The sequence below is a fragment of the Meriones unguiculatus genome, chromosome 11 (genome assembly GCF_030254825.1).
Source record: "Meriones unguiculatus strain TT.TT164.6M chromosome 11, Bangor_MerUng_6.1, whole genome shotgun sequence".
Taxonomy (NCBI): Eukaryota; Metazoa; Chordata; class Mammalia; order Rodentia; family Muridae; genus Meriones; species Meriones unguiculatus.
Window position 1 is genome coordinate 55,818,062 of NC_083359.1, and position 15,337 is coordinate 55,833,398.

Consider the following 15,337-nt stretch of genomic DNA (forward strand, 5'->3'; position numbering starts at 1 on the left):
ACTGAGACTCTCTGAGGCCATGTATCAAAACAAATGTTTCCTTCTTTAAGTGAGCTTTCTGTCACAGCGACACAAAGTGACAAATACAAACATTAACTGAAGGTAAAGTATAGTAAGCCAAAGGTGTGAGCATACCATAATCAAGAGAATAAAATAACACAATACTGATAAGGCATATGCAAGATAGAATAATAGAATAAACTGATTGAAAAGAAAACAAGAAATTTGGTACCTACAGGAGAAATAGAATACATATAATATACGTATATTGTAATATGATAGAGTTTAACCTCACATCTGTAACTAATAATAACGAATCAAATGTTTCAAACAAAGATCAACTTTTTAAATGCTAAGTGATACACTTTATAAGTTCAAAGAAAGGAGCTGGAGAGATGTCTCAGAGGTTAAGAGCATTGTCTGCTCTTCCGAGAGGTCCTGAGTTCAATTCCCAGCAACCACATGGTTCTCACAACCATCTGTAATGAGATCTGGTGCCCTCTTCTGGCATGCAGGAATATGTATGTTTAGATGCAGGCAAAACATTGTATATACAATAAAGGAAAAAAATGTAAATAAGTTCAAAAAATGTTGGGGGTTGGTCTGATGCTTGCATTTTGATGCTAATTTGATCTGGCCCTCAAGATCTGGTTACTGCCTTGATAAACCATGTAGCCTTCTTGTGTAAACCTGCCTAAGACATTCTACCTGATTGGTTGATTAAAGGCCTAAAATGGCAGAATGGTGTAGGTGTGGCTAAGGTTCCCTGGCTTTGGGTTCAAGAGAATCTTGGGAAACAGACGGACAGGAAGAGAGGAGGAAGGAGGATACCAAGATGGGTTAGTGTGGAGAAGAAACCATGTGGACTGGGAGGAAGGACTCCAATTATGGTGTGGAAAGGCCCAAATGAAGAATACAAGTAAGTATTCATAAGATTTTAGAGGGAAGGTAACCCAGATAAGAATGATTAAGGCAGATGGCATTGGATGAGAGCTGGGAGATGAATGGTGAGGTTATTGAGACAGAATAGGTGAAATGTCTGCCCAGCCCAAGGTAAATAAGGCAATTATAAACTCTAACAGGTGTCTGCATACTATTATTTGGGATAGTGGTTAAATAGCACTGCCATGATAATCATAGGGCAAATAATAATACATAATATATAGCCCAACACTATAAATTATACCATACAAATACTAATCAAAAGAAAGTTGGGAGGCCAGAACAGCATTTCAGAGGCAGAGGTAGATGGATATTTGTGAGTTTGAGACCACGCTGGTCTAAACAGTAAGTTCTAAGCCAGCCAGGGCTACATAGTAAGACCCTGTCAAAGAGAGAGGGGTGGGGAAGCAAGCTGGTGTAGAGATAGTAATATCAGACAAAGTAATTCTTGAAATGCAATAAAGAGGTGAACAGAAACTAAAAAGATAAATTCAACAGAAGATTTTTAAAATGTTGTGTTCATGTATCACTAGTACAGCCTTGAAATACAATAAGCACCTGTCCTCTCAAATGAACAGATCAACGATACAACTGTAGTTAGAAATTTTGCCATAGCTCTCTCAGTAGGTGACTTTGCCGATTAATTTGTATGTAAGTTTGGCAAAGGTTAGAACCATTGGGAAGAGAAAATATTAGTTGAGAAAATATCCCCATCAGACTGGCTCTGTGGGCAAGCCTGTGGTACATTTTCTTGACCAATGATGGATGTGGGCAGGCTCAGCTCATTGTGGGTGGTCCTGGCTTATATAAGAAACAGACTGAGCAAACCAGGGAAGCAGGCCAGTGCGCAGCATCCCTCCATGGTCTCTGCATCAGTTATTGCCTTGAATTCCTGCCCTGACTTCTCTGGAGGGTGGACTGTAAACTGTAAGATAAAATAAACCCTTTCCTCCCCTAGTTGCTTTGAGTCATGGTGTTGTCCTACGAAACCTATTGTACATGCAGACCTATCACAGATATCTAAAACCTATAATACATGTAGACTTAAGATCCATGCCATTATTATACCCTAATGTGAACAGTGGCAAACAAAAAGTCAAAAATACTACAAGGTCTAGAGAAATGCTGAGTAGAACAATTAGCAATCCTGACCCAGACTCGAAACTCAACACCTGCGCTGTGAACTTTTTGAACGTACGCTGGGCATTTACCATGAAGCATTGCTCACGTGCCCACAAGCCTGGAGCCGAGGAGCACATTCTGACCTCTGAGGAGTGCTTTAGTCCATCTGCTGCTGCTGTGGCCGATCACCACAGACTGGGCAAATTATAAATAGGTTATTTACTATGCTCTGGAGACTAAGAAGCCCAAGAGTGAGGGGTTGTACTTGGTGAGGGCCTTCTTGCAGCTTCATAACACAATGGAAGACATACCAAGGAGGGGGAGGAGGTGGGACAAGCTTATCCTTTTATTAAAAAGTGACGTAACCAGGGCTGGGGAGAGTGCACAGGGGACAGCGCTCACACTGCTCTTGCAGCCGGCTCAACTTCCATTCCCAGCACCCACATCAACACTAATGAAAAGAGAAATGATGGTTTGCTCTGTGTCTAGAAAAGAAACAAATGTCAGGAAAAAAATCTCACAAAGAAAACAACACAGTAGCCAGACACGCAAGGTGTACTCTCAGCGCTCAGGAGTACAGGCTGGAGGGCCAGGAGCTCAAGGCCACCCTCAGCTACACATGGATTGCACTGCCAGTCTGGAGAACGAGACCCTCTTTCCAAACAAAACAAAAAACATCACCACCAAAACTCCAGCACCACAATGGTTCCTACGTGGAATCTTCTGAATAGTTAAGGAAGGACAGAGCACCAATCTGCTTAACAAATTCCCCAAGCTAATGAAGAACACTTCCAAATTTATATTATGAGAATAGCTTATTCACAATACTAAAACATTAGCATAAAAGAAAATCACACATCAATCTCTTGCCTTCACATATTTAAAATCCTAGGTATAATATCAACTAATTAAACACAGTGATACAAGAGGTAAAAATCATAAAAGTTATTTATGAACATAATTCAACATTTAAAAACCAATGCACTCATGATAATACACAGCAAAGAACAAAACAAAAAAGGCATGATATCAACATGTATAGAAAAATTATTTGATACTATCCAAATTTCTCTCTATCTTTTTTTCTGTTTTTGTTTTTTTCAAGATAGGTTTCTCTAAGTAGCCCTGGCTGTCCTGGAACTCTCTCTGTAGACCAGACCTCGAACTGTAGACCTCGAATGCTCTCTGTAGACCTCAAACTCACAGAGATGCGCCTGCCTCCGCCTCTTGAGTGCTGAGATTAAAAGCCCAAATTTCTTTTTAAGATATCTATTTTATTATTTTTAATTATGTGTACATGTGCCTTTGCACACATTACTACAGTGCCCAGAGGCCATGGCTCCCCTGAAGGTGGAGTTACAGGTGGATCTGAGTCACCTGATGTGGGTGCTGGAAACCAAACTCAGGTCCTTGGTTATTTGTTTGTTTGTTTATTTATTTATTTATTTATGTACATTGGTGTTTTGCCTGCATATAGGTCTGTGTGAGGGTGTCAAGAAGTTACAGACAGTTGTGAGCTGCCATGTGGATGCTGGGAATTGAACTTGGGTCCTCTGGAAGAGCAGCCTGTGCTCTTAACTGCTGAGCCATCTCTCCAGGCCCCACTCAGGTCTTTTGTAAGAGCAGTGTGTGTTTTTAACTGCTGAACCATCTCTCTAGCCCTCCTCCTGCAAATCTCATTTATAAGGTAAATTCACTGTAAAATGGGGCTAGAAAAGAATTCCATTAATCGGATTTTTAAAAATCTCTCTATTAAAGCAACACCAAGTATCTTGTTTAGTAGTAAAATACACAAAGATTTCTCCTCAGAGAGCAGGTATAAATACGACTGTCTGCTACTGAGGTTTCAACACTTCACTAGGGCCAGAAGCAGTGCAATAAAGGGATACAAAATTAAAATGCATAAAAATGTAATGAAATGTGGCATGTGCCTTTAATCCCAGCACTTGCGGAGCAGAGGCAGGTAGAGCTTTGTGAAGTTGTAGGCCAGCCTGACCTACAAAGTGAGTCCCCGGCCGGCCAGGGTTACATAACTGAAACCTTGTCTCAAAGAAAGAAAAGAGAGAAATGTAAAAAGGGGGCTGAATAGATGGCTCAGCAGGTAAGAGCACCTGCTGTACAATCATGAGGAGCAGAGCTCAGACCGCAGCACCCTGGAACTACAGCTTCAAGCATACAGAGACGAAGAAGGACGACTAGAGCTTGCCGGCTTTCAGCCTAGAGGAGAAAACAGGAGCCTCAGACTCAGGAGAGACCCTGACTCAAAGCAATAGCCAAAGAGTGATAGGCCAGACACACACATTCCATATACACACTGATTTAAAAAAAAAAAATTCAAAGATGAAGAAAAATGGGGTTAAAAATGTGGAAGGAAAATCTTGGTGTTAACTAACAACATGACTGTTAACATAATCTTTCTAAATAATGTATAAGGTATAATGTATAATGTATAAAACTTGCAGGTTCATTTAGCACTTACATAAAATTATTATTAAAAGCCTATTTTTATCTCTATGCATAAGCAATGAAGCTGCCATGAATGTGGGCAGCATTATCCTGAGGACCTGGGTTCCAAACTAAATGAAACGGGCCTGAGTACCCTCTCTGCTTCCTTGCTGTGCATGCAATGTGACCTCCTCCTCCTCCGTGACAGACCGCACCTTCAACTGCGAGCCAGCCACAGTGACCCTTCCCTCCCTAAACTTCCTTTGCTAGGAGTTTATCAGAGCTACAAGAAAAGCTGCTAACATTCCAGGCTGTGATGTTCTGCCTTGCGACAAGCACCCAAACAGTGGAGCCCAAAGCCACAGACTGAGACCATGAGTGTATTGGTTAGTTGTTTTTGTCTACCTGACACGGAGTTTTCACCCAGAAAGAGGGAAGCTTAATTGAAGCTTCCACCAGATTGGCTGGAGGCAAGTCTATGGGGCATTTTGATTAGTGATTGATGTGACAGGGTCCAGTCTACGATGGGTGGCATCATCCCTGGGCAGGTAGTCATGGGTGATCTGAGAAAGCAGGCTGAGCAAGCTAAGCGCAGCCAGCCAGCCTTAGGGAGGCAGCCTCCCTCTACGGCTTTTGTGGTTTCTGTTACTAATTGAGTCCCTGGTCTGAATTCCCTCAGCGATGGACTAGAATTGGAATCTGTAAGCCAATAAACACTTTCCTGCCAACGCTTCCTTTGGTCATGGTGTTTGTCACAGCTATAGAAAGCAAAACTAGGACAAGGAGCTGGAATAAAGCTTTCCTCTACTTAAGTTTCATTATCTTAGGTATTTCTACAGTGACAGAAAGTTTGACCCAATAAAAATAAACAAAATATCTTAAAATGGATTTCAGAGAAAAATCTCCATGACCAATGAGCATCCAAGCAAAAGCTTGGCTAGACGAACATTCAGACATTAACCAAGAAGTTACTTTAGTCCCTTTGGATAAATAACGAGAGCAAAGATCTAAGTCAGGGACAGGAATGATAGCGCATGCTTTTAATCCCAATGCTCTCAAAGCAAAGCCAGGTCTCATCTCTGTGAGTACGAAGCCAGCCTTGTCTACACATCAAGTTCCAAGATAGCCAGGGCTAACTACAATGACAAATTAAACTATAAGTCTGACAAAAATCACAATCAATAGGGTCATCAGGGCAGGAAGACACCTCAGCAGGTAAGAGGACTTGAGTTTGGATCCCCATCAGCCATGAAAAGTCAGACATGCTGCACATATCTGTAACCCCAAAGCTGGTACAGGTGGAGACAAGAGGGCAACATAGGCTTGCTGGCCGCCAGCTACATCAAAACTGGTGAGCTCCAGGTTCCGTGAGAGCCCCTGTAGCTCTAGAACAAGGCAAAGAGGACTAAGGGAGGGCATCCTATGTCCTCTTGGGCTTCCAGGCATGAGTGTAGATACATGCATGTGTACATACTTGGACACACCACACACATGCACACACAAAAGTGTGTATTATAAATTGCTGCAGTCACTTTGGGAGACAGTGTCTGCATAATCTAGCAACATCTCTGGGCCCAAGCACTTCTACTCCAACACACAGATGCTAGATAATTCTTCCATTCAGGAAATTGGGCAGCTTGAAACTGAATACTCGCTGAAACATAGTGTCCAACTCTCTAAAATTGGAAAAAGATTACAAAATTTAGTAATTGTGGGGTCATTCCCTTCAGAGAACTTATCACTGAATATAGATAAAAAAATTATTGTAACACACAGCACAGATGAAAGAGGCTAGTCATAAAAGAAAACACATTTTGATTCCATAATAAATTATTTAAAAACACATCAACTGAAAAATACACCATTCGGAGATAAAAATGGGGCAATCTTATAAAAGAATCATAAGCACAAAATTAACTGAGTCACCTCCACTCACAGGGGAACAGGAGAGAATTACTCAAAAGCAATGGTGCTGGACCCTTTCTCAGACTGAGTGGTTCAGAAATGTGCTGGGATGCTCAGTCCTGAGTGTCTACTTGACTGGGAAATGCCTAAGAAATCAGACACATCTCTGGCCATGTTCAGGAGGGCATTTCCTCAGATGATTAGATCATGAGAACTTTTTGACCTAATGAGTGGTTTAGGCCATTGATAGGCTCAGACTTTGAATATGCTATTAGAAAGTGGAGCGTGGGACCACTCTGGAGGAAGCTCATCACTGGGGTGCACCCTTGGGGGCTGAGGTTGCCTGAGTCTAGCCTGTTGCTGCTCTGCTCTGCCTCCCATCCACCATCATATGAGCTGCACGCGCTCTCTGCCTCCCATCCACCATCATATGAGCTGCACGCGCTCTCTGCCTCATGGGTGGAAACCTGAACATACATTACTCTCTCTCTTCTTTAAATCCTTAATTTTTTGTTCCTGGTACCACTACCACAATTTACAGGGCAATATACCTGATGTAATGAAAAGAAAGACAAAGCTACAACAGATAAAAGACCTCAGGAATGTACATCTGATTGACACTACATTGCAGTAATCAATAGCTGCACTTTTTGCAAACTGTGGGTATGACAGTCCTGAACAAGAAGGGCTTCCTGTTTAAGCTGCAGTAACTTTTCTGACTATGGATCATCGTTTCTCCTGTGGCAGATTTTTACAGTTCCTCTAATGCATTTGGGACGACTGTCTCAAAGTAACCTACAGCTTTCCTGACAGGTCCTCGCTCTCTCTCCTGCTAAGAACTGTAGCCTTTCCTGCTGTTTTTTAAAAACCTTCTGCTATCATATCCACCACTTCCACGAGCAGATCCATAGCCACCACCATAGGGACTGCCTGAGCTTCTTCCACCAAAGCTAGCCCCTTCCTGGGTCCATAATTCAATTGCTGTTGTCCACTATAATTTCCTGTCAAGATAGCTCCCACCACCACCATGGTTACCTCCACAGAAATTTCCTCCTTCGCTGTAACCATCATATCCTCTTCTTCCTCCACCATAACCACCATCTTGGATTCCATATCTTGGTCCATCACCACCATATCCTCTACTACTGTAACCAGGGCCACTACCATAGTTGCCACCGTCACCTCCAAATCCATTCTACCCACCATCACCACCTCTGTAACTACCACCCCCTCCACCACCATAGCCTCCTCTTCCACCCCAGTCTCCACCACCACCAAAGTTACCTCCACCACCTCCAAAGTTCCCACCAAGACCCATAAAGTCACCAGATCCACCTCCATGACCTCTCTGCGAGCCGCCAGACTGCATCTCTTGTTTAGAAAGGGCCTTTACCACTTCACAATTATGCCCATTAATAGTGTGGTATTTTTGCACAACAATTTTATCAACCGTGTCATGATCATCAAAAGTTACAAAAGCAAATCTTTTTTCCACTCTGCCTGTCTTCCATAACTTTATGGCTTCAATCTTGCCATAAAGACTCTTTAAAGCAGTCTCTCAGATTATATTCTTCTGACTCTTCTTCAATACCACCAACAAAAATTTTCTTCACCATTAAATGAGTACCAGGCTCACAGAATCCTCTCTAGAAACGGCTCTCTGTGGTTCCACCGCGCCCATCCACCATGTGTGGCTGGGAACACATTGCAGCATCCACCTCTTCCACACAAGAGTAGGCCACAAAACCAAAGCCCCTGGAACGTTTTGTTTAGAGATCTCTCATTACCACACAGACTGTTAGTGTACCTCATTTCTCAGAATGTTCTCTTAAGCTATCTGTGGTTTCAAAGCTCAGACCACCAATAAACAGCTTCTTCACCTCTTCTGCTTCCTTTGGATCATGGCCCTCCATTTTGAGAAAGGACTCGCCTCCTCCAACGTGCACATTACTCTTTCCCCACAGAAACAGTTTCTCTGAGGTATCTAGGAATAGCAAGGAAAAGGGTTAGTTAGCCAAGATCACTATCGACTTGTTGTGTACTGTATTTATAAACACCCCTTTCTTCTTAGTTGATTTTTGTTGGGGTGGCTCAACATGGAAAAAAAGCATGGCTGCCTCCACACTAGGCTTCACTAATGGAATAGCTACCGTCATCAGCACTGGTTTCAGGAAGCCCCCAAGAGCATACTAAGAACATTGTGTGACCTGACTATTTGACTTTTGGAGTTATTAGTCACCTTAGACTACCATAACAAAATACCAGCAACTGGGACACTTAAGCAACAGAAATCATCTTTCTCATTGTACTGCAGCCTGGAATTGAGCATCATCATGCCTGCATGCTGAGGTCATAGTAAGGCCTGGGAACTGCTTGCTTGCTGTTCTCCGCACAACCTTCTCTCTGTGTACACATGCAGAGAGAGCAAGCCCCCTAGTATCCCTACTTATTGGGGCATTAATCTCATCCTGAAGGCCTCACCCTCATCATTGTATGTAACCCTAATTACCTCTCAAGCTCTCTCCTCAAATTCCATCACTCTGGGGTGATGAGTCAGCCTATGAATTTGAAGGGTAACAAACTCAGTCTACAGCCTACAGCCATTTGAATCAACTAATTGTCTCTTTGACAGGTTGAAAGGGTCCAAGGCACACAGGACTGGGTAAGGGTATGCTTGCTTAGCAGGTAAAGTGATGGAGAAGAAAGAGCCCAGGGATTCTCATCCTCTCTCCCGACAAGGCTGAGGAGTCTCTTGGCTTTGGAGACTCAGAAGGCCAGTTTCTCAGCCCTTTGCTGTGTGTGGTCCTTGCCTCACAGACTCTCACATTTTCTGGGCATTTTGTACCTACCTTGCAGCTGCCACCCTGCCAGCGCCATGGGCTGAGGAGGGAGCACTTCACTTCTATGCAATTTCTTTAAATGGGCACTTCCTTCCCGGAGAAGTGTTCCCAGGAGACTTCCTCCACATCTGCTGTGATGAAGCGTCTGCACACAGAAAGCGTGCAAACAAGAGCTTTATATCTTAAAGCAGAGAAAAACAAAAATCCTGCCAGAAACAGACTGAGACAAGGATGGATAGTGGCAGGGATCTGGGGAACGTTTGCTTTGGGTCTGACTATTGGAGTTTCACAGACAGGTGGCCTTGGGGTTATTTATGAGTCGTGGCAGTCGAGATCTGTGAGCTGCAAGAGGTTTGGCTGACAATGGTTTGATCCAGGGTTCTGCTGAGACCTCCACGAGGTTCCCTAGAATGTGGGAGGGGTGATGGCAGGGGTGTGGGGCAGATACCACATGGAAATGTCATAGAGCCTGAGGTCAGTCCTTCAGGCTGGGAAGTCCTGCACAGAACCACTAACTTCAGGAATATTTACAGTTCCACCAATAATAAATAATGGTTAACATTCTATTAGCTAGTGGTATGCCAGGCACCAAGCCAAGTGCCTTATTATCCTTGCTTCCAAAATGAAAAAAAAAAAAAAAAAAAAAAAAACACCTAAGGTTTGATGGGAGTGAGTAACCAAAGCAGGACCTCATAGCTGTAAGCATGAGGCTCTCTGCCTGCTCTGTATAGGAAGGAGAAGCAGCCAAGAGCCCAGATATCCTCCACCATGTCCCATTTGCCTCTTGACACCTAACAGAGGCAAGATCCTCTGCAGTTTAATTGGAAAAGCTTTAATTGGGGTGGGGTAGAAACAAAGATCTGGCTCTTAGAAAAGTACAGAAAGGAGAGAGGAAGAGGGAAAAGGAGGGAGGGAGGGAGAGAGAGAGCTCATATGCAACCGCCATCCAGGTAGAGGCAATCTAATTACTTGTGGAAGGCATCAGACATTTCCTGGCTCTTAAGGACAAGGCAGGCCAACTGCTGAAGTCCAATATGGCTCACTCCACTCTGCCATCTGTTGCCTTAGGCAAGGCACTCCCTAACCAGTTCTCACTTTCTCCTTGTTAAAATGAGACAGTTGGTTTAAGATGTCTCCCAGCTCTGATGATTTATGCATCTGTGATTTCGCTGTGCTTAACAGGTGGGGGTAGGGGGGTAACTCAAGGTGTCAAAGGCCAGAGGTTGGCTATCAACCTCCAAGGCCAGGAGCCAAGCCTTGCTGAGACAGCCAGCTAGAGCAAAGCCAAAGAAGAGCAGGCTGGGAGATGCCATCTGCTCCAGGCTAAGCTCACAGCAGCATGGGGCAGGAGGTGAGGTTCCACCAGTCCTACCCCCACCCCTGGGGCTGCAGGCTCTGGTACCAGGCTCCTCCTCTCATGGGGGATGGAATGTTCAGAAATTCACTACTCAGAAGACTACCCGCCTCAGAACAAAGAAAACCCCAAGAACTTGATCAGTTCATCTGCCTTTGAGGTGGCATCTCCTAAAGATCGAGGCACAGGTCCCTGACCCTCTTAGTCTACCATTCTGTGCCACTCTGAATGACTGCCTCAATTTTCCTACTTGGTGAGTACCACCAAGGTCCCAAGCAGGAATTCCCTAAGATCAAGAGCAGAAGGCTACTGTGAAATGGCCCTGAAACTCCTCTGGGTAACACGAAAAGGACTTGTTTTGATATAGACTCCATCACTGAGCTCAGCTAATTCATAAATGTGCACTGAATATCTACAGTGTGCACTTGCCTATTGCCTACTGCATATATACTCTGAAAATAAGCTAGTCACCAAGGCTGTCCAAGGTCTGAAGCAGAACACCTTAATGAGGAGGACTGTCATTGCCTAGAGCCATGGTTCTCATCCTTTCTAACACTTCTACCCTCTAATACTGTTCCTCATGTTGTGCTGATTCCCAACCATAAAATTATTTTTTTTGTTATTTCATAACTGTAATTTTGCTACTGTTGTGACTTGTGATATAAATGTCTGTGCTTTCCAATGGTCTTAGGTGACCCCTGTAAAAGGGCCATTTGACCCCCAAAAGGGTCATGACCCACAGGTTAAGAACCACTGGCTTAAAGGAGGCCAGGTTGGGCGGAAGCATGGGTTCAACCTTCCATTAGCACCATCACCAAACTTTCAAGCCATGACTCTCAGTCTGAAAATAATAATGAAATCTAACTCCTCGACTCACCTTGGGAACTACTTACCCCCAGTTCCAGTAAACGAGAATGTCCTAACTGATGACATAGCTGTGGCTGATGACATGGGAGGATGGCACACTGTCCCTGTCCCCTACCCCCATGCAGCCTGTGATGAGTCCTGGGTACTTTCCATGACTTCCCAGCACCTATCATGTGACACTAGATGGAGAATGCAGTTAACTCCAGGTTTAAGATGTCCAGAAACCATTGCTCTCCACCCTTGCACCAGGAAGTGTGAGTGTCTCTCTTGCCAAGAGAGAAGCAGCTCCTTCTAGAAGCCTGCATACAGTGCAAGAGCATGACACAGACTGGGACTTGGAAAGCCAGACACCTGGTGTTGGAAGATCAGCAATTCACAGGCTAAGGGTGCCAAAGCTAGGCCAAGAAGACGAAGTCGGGGCTGCAGGGAGACAGGGAGAGAGTATGAATGCTTGGCTGTGAGAACTCCTTCTGCAAGCCTAGGAAGCAAGTACAGCCCCTCTCTCTCTCTCTTTCTCTCTCTCTCTCCACCGAATGTCAGGAGCCCATCTGCTTTCAAGAGGCAGCAGGCTTTGCCACCGGCCACCTAAGTCTCTTATAGGAAGGGAATGCAGATAAGCAAGGAGGCTTGGGGAAAACACTCCAGACTTCAGGGTCAGGAGGGTGGAACGCAGTGTTCCCACAGCCAGCTATGCAGGGAACGCAGCAGATGGACTGCCCAGACTCCAGAGAAACATTTGGTCTCACAGTGACTTGCTGGAGAGGGTGGCAAGAGGGACTAGGAGAGACAAAGGGAAGACTGGGGAAGTGTAAGGAGGCTGAGCCAAGAAAATGAGCAGAAATTTCCAGAGATCTTTCCATAAATCTGCTGCAAGAACCTTCTAGAACACTGAATACAGTCTTCTTAATCTACAGACCAGGAAACTGTGGACCCCAGAGAATTCCACTATGCAGTAGAATGAGGCTGTGGCCTCAGGGAGCTCTCCATTCAGTCCTTAGTAGCTGTGTGATCTGGTACAAGTGTCTAAACCTCTCTGATCCTTAGCTTTCTCCTTTGTAAAAGGGCAGCCTGCTATCTACCCCACAGATATTTCGCAAGGCGTGAGTGAGGTAGTGTTTAAAAGAAACATCTAACGTAGCCAGTGGCAAGCAGTAAGGCTCACTCAATAATATCAGCTTCCAATTCCCAAGGTCACAGAGCCAGTTAATGACAGAGCTATATCAGAAATCCAGACCCAGGGAGTTATGCCACAGTCCCCATTCCAGCTGCGGAAGAGTCAAAGGAAAGACATGCCTGTCTTTGCCATGGGGGCGGTTGTGACACTGGATGGGATTTTCTCATGACCAGAGCTCAGGAATGCATTACCAAGGGTTCCATTTTGGGAACTTATTTAAGTGTGTGCCTGGGATGGATTAAAAGCTGAGAATGAACTAAATGTCATGTCAATGACCTGTCCCTCCCACAGACACTAGAATTTATCAAAGGCTTGTTAGACCACTCCCAAATTCCCCCAAAGAAAGGAAACAGATATGGATTCTTCCATTCAGCCAGCATTCACAGAGCACATGATACCCTAGGGAAACAGGTTCTCTGGTTAGTGTTTGGCCTGTGAGGAGACAAGGTTCCAACATATTAAATAAAAAGGTCACTCAGCTAGCAAGTGGCAGAGCCAGGGCTCCATGGCATCTGGCTTTCCAATGTCTCCTGCAGAGGAGTAAGATAGGTCATGGGAGAGCCCTCCAGGTTAGCTGTTCCTGGCGGGAGAAGAGCCCCTGGTGCAGTGACATGGCTTGTGTGGGAGCTGCTTAGTGTGGTTTGCTCGCCTGCCCTGCATAGAGAGCTCTGTCTAGGATCCATGGCTCCTCTCCCAGGGCAGAGCCTTCTGCAGCCTCCCCCTATGTTCCTGCCTAGCTCCCCAGGAAGTGCCAAGCAAGATAATTCAGAGCCCAGTGAGAGAGGCAGTCCCTGTCTATTTGAGGAGACATAAGCCCTGCCATCAGGACCACCCACTCTTTAAAGAAAACACAGTCCCTCTCACCAGAAAGTTCCGAGGCTGACAACAGCTTTAGGACTGTCCCATCTGAAGGAGGAGAGGGCAGGAGAAGTTGGACTTACTAATAAGGAAACCAGCCAGGAAGGGTGGGACATGCCTATTATTTCAGCTCAAGCAGTCTGGCTCAAGAGTCTCTCAAGCAAAATAAAGAGATTTTTTTTTTCTCTTTATGGCCAGCAGGCAGACACTCTGGCTCCACTCTGCTGGACTCCAGGTAGCCAGGAGCGGTTTGAGCTGGGAAGGCTACCTGAGGTGCCTGGTGTCTCAGCTCTCACTTGAAGCTCAAGGTCCCAGAATTAGGGTTCTCAGACCCTGTCTGGAAAAGCAAGCCTGCTGAGCTGAAAATGGGCAGCCAGGAACAAAAGCAGTGGGTAATACCCTGGAGGAGGAAGGTCAAGATGACAGAGAAAAAATTGGATGGAACACCTAAGAAAGCCAGTGAGATGGCAAGAGGAAGCTCGCCTAACAAATGTGGGCCCTCGCTGTGGGGAGGACTCGAGGCGCAGCCACTAGGAGCCTTTCTCTCCTTGGGGAGCTGGTGGAGTACAGGCCCGGGAATGGCAGCTGGGGACCTGGTACCTACCAATCAGTCATTGGGATCCCAAACTCACTGCAGCTCCCGGGGGCATCCTCTCCAGGGCAGCTGAGGGTGGAATCAGCGGTCCCAGCTGAGCTTTGGCTTGATGCTAATTTGAGTGTCTGTACCTATGGACCACAACCCATCACATTGCTTGGAGCCATCAGGAAAAATCAAAGGTTTAGCGCAATTCCTATTTCATCCTATTGTGATCAGGACATGGGTTTATCATCATGAATATTTAAATTTTATCGAGACGTGTTTTTTGGCCCAGCATACGATCTTGAAGAATGTTCCATGTGCATTTGGGGAAAAAGAGTATTCTGTTATTGTTGGGTGGAACATCCTACAAATATCAATTGATAAAACAGACACAGTTATTTAAGCCCTCTATTTCCACATTTGCTTCAGCTACTTGCTCCGTCAATTACTGGAGGAGCACTGGAACATAGTATTTCTCCTTTTGGTTTTTGTTTCGTGGATGTTGAAGGCCATTGAGACTGATACAGGACCATCAAATCCTACTGATAAATGGATCTCTTTATCGTTATGTAATGTGCCTCTTTATCCCTGGTGTGTTGAGGATAGTGAATTAGCGTTACTGTGGCCAAGCAGGAGCAACTTAATGGAGGAAGGCTTTATTTTGGCTTATGTTTCAAGAGACATCAGTCCATCATTCTGGGGAGGGCACCATGGGGTGCATGGCAGTGAAAGTGTGAAGCCAGCATGGCACACATCTTCAAGGATTAGTAGCCAGAAAGGGGACCAGAAGCAGAGCATGGCTATACCCTCAAGGCCCACCCCTAGTGGCCTGCAGCTAGCATCTTCAAAGGCTCCACGATTTCCCACCCAGCACCACCTCTGGGGACTGAGAATTCAAACACAGGAACCCATGGAGGACATTTCACAGTCCACCATAACACCCAGCAGAACCTCATTCTCAAATCGCCTTTCATCTCATAGTAATAAAGCCACCATTCTCTTCAAAATGGTGTTTTCATTGTATAAGTTTTCCTGTCCGCTTACTCTCATCCCATCTACTTATTTACCATAGTTTCTTATGGACAGCCCGAAGTTGGAGCTTGCTCTTTCAAATCCACTCTCTTGTATTTGTGCCCTTATACATGAGATTAGGTTTACTGTCTCACAAACTGTTTTTAACTTGTCTTCTCCTCCTCTTCCTATCCTAGGTGAGCTATTTTAAACACCCTTCTGCATCTTCAGCACAAGCT

At 44.9% G+C, this 15,337-nt stretch overlaps 1 pseudogene; it reads right to left on the bottom strand.

Annotated features, from left to right (window-relative positions):
- Window positions 1-7,017: 7,017 nt before the first annotated feature.
- LOC110546739 (heterogeneous nuclear ribonucleoprotein A3-like) lies at window positions 7,018-8,386 on the bottom strand (annotated as a pseudogene).
- Window positions 8,387-15,337: the final 6,951 nt, after the last annotated feature.